Source organism: Tupaia chinensis, unplaced genomic scaffold (genome assembly GCF_000334495.1).
Source record: "Tupaia chinensis unplaced genomic scaffold, TupChi_1.0 Scaffold000132_1, whole genome shotgun sequence".
Classification (NCBI taxonomy): Eukaryota; Metazoa; Chordata; class Mammalia; order Scandentia; family Tupaiidae; genus Tupaia; species Tupaia belangeri.
Genome location: NW_006159601.1, coordinates 2,776,401 through 2,777,927, shown reverse-complemented (window position 1 = coordinate 2,777,927; position 1,527 = coordinate 2,776,401). Strand labels below are relative to the sequence as shown.

The window sequence follows — 1,527 nt, the reverse complement described above, 5'->3', positions numbered from 1 at the left end:
AAGGAGGCACCGCCTGCCAAGTTCAACCCCCACCGCTCCCTCCCCGAGCGCTCACACTCGAAGGAAGTTGCACGCCAAATGCAAAACCTCCGGCGAGCAGGATTTCTTTGCACTTTTTTTTATTATTATAATTAAAGAAAGCAGGGGGTGGCAGGCCTAAAAGCAAGTCGCCGGAGAAATAGTAAGTTGCGGGCGAAGTACGCCCACCCTGCATCCCAAACTCCTGACCTCCCCGTCCACCCCCTGCCCAGGGCCTGCGGCCAAGTTCCCGGTGGAGGCCCCGCCCCCCAATCATGACATCTGCCGCCCTGGATCCAGCGCGTGGTTCACCCAGTCGCGTTCATGGGACCCCTACCCCTCCTAAGAAAACAAGACACACGCAGTGTTAAAACGTCACTCTTAAACTCGCCAGCAGTTCCCGTTACGCGCCTCCCCCACGTCCGAGGGAAACACGTGGCTCGTTCCTAAGGGGAGGAGAGGGGCGTGGGGCCAGGGGTGTCAGCACCGGGAGGCCGCCGCCAGCCACCTTCCCCTGCTGGCCGCGTGCGAAAGACTTGGGCGCTGCCGGGAAGAGCCTCCTACCTTCTGCGGCACATATTTTGATTTTTGTGACTCGGGGAAAGGCGGTGCCTTATGTCTTTAGAGTTTGGGGAGGTAACTTTTGCGCCCCCACAGGTGACAGCACTTGCCAGCTTCTGACAGAGGCGGGGGCTGCCTCAGCTCCACCTAATCCTGCCCCAGCGCTCGGCCGCAGCCACTCTCCTCCCGCCGCGCTCGATTTCTGACGGCCGCGCCTGTGCTCTGACATCTTGAAAACGATTGGGGAAGCGTGAGCCGGAAGCCGCCCGCCGCCATCTTGGTAAAGGAAGGTGACGCCAGCGCGGACCCGCGGCCGCTGTCTTGGCAAAAGTTCTAGATGGCTTAAGTCACCTTTTCCCTATCCTGAAGAGTAAACGGTGCCCTATGCGTTGTCTGATGGAAACGGAAGAACTGGGCTTTCAGAAGGCCCCTTGTTGGGAGATGATCTACAGGGGCCACCTCCAAAGGATTCTGGAGCCGCCATCTTGGCAAAGGAAAAGAGGCCGGCCAGGCTCGGAAAAGAAAAAGGGAACTAAAAGCTGTCTCAATATATTATAGAACCCTCAGCCAGAGGGACTTTCATGAAGAACGCTGAGCAACACCGTGTTGACAAAACACCCTTCCTGAAACCAGACGTTAGACCTCTTCGCCCATTTCTTGGCCCAAATCAACTAACTACAAGGAAGCCCTTACCTCGAATGCTCATGATGTCTCCTAAGAATTTTTCTGAGAATGCTACTTTATCTGTATGCCAGTTTTTTTAACCTCTGAGTCTCAAGTATTAGAATCAGATGGTTTTTGTCGATCCGATCCTCAAGCTATGAAGGGATTCATAGGAAAAAGTCAAGATCCAACCCTCTAGTATTACACATTTTCAAAGTGAGTCAAATAACTCATGCTAATACGATGATTATTGTACATCTGCCTAAAAGAACTAAGAATTTTATA

At 53.6% G+C, this 1,527-nt stretch overlaps 1 protein-coding gene across 1 annotated transcript in view; it reads right to left on the bottom strand.

Annotated features, from left to right (window-relative positions):
- NR3C1 (nuclear receptor subfamily 3 group C member 1) overlaps positions 1–686 on the bottom strand; it is a 94,157-nt gene extending 93,471 nt beyond the window's left edge. Inside the window, exon 1 of the mRNA XM_006144781.3 lies at positions 583–686. The gene's annotated coding sequence lies outside the window, so the exon portion shown is untranslated. The remainder of the gene's footprint in view (positions 1–582) is intronic.
- Positions 687–1,527: the final 841 nt, after the last annotated feature.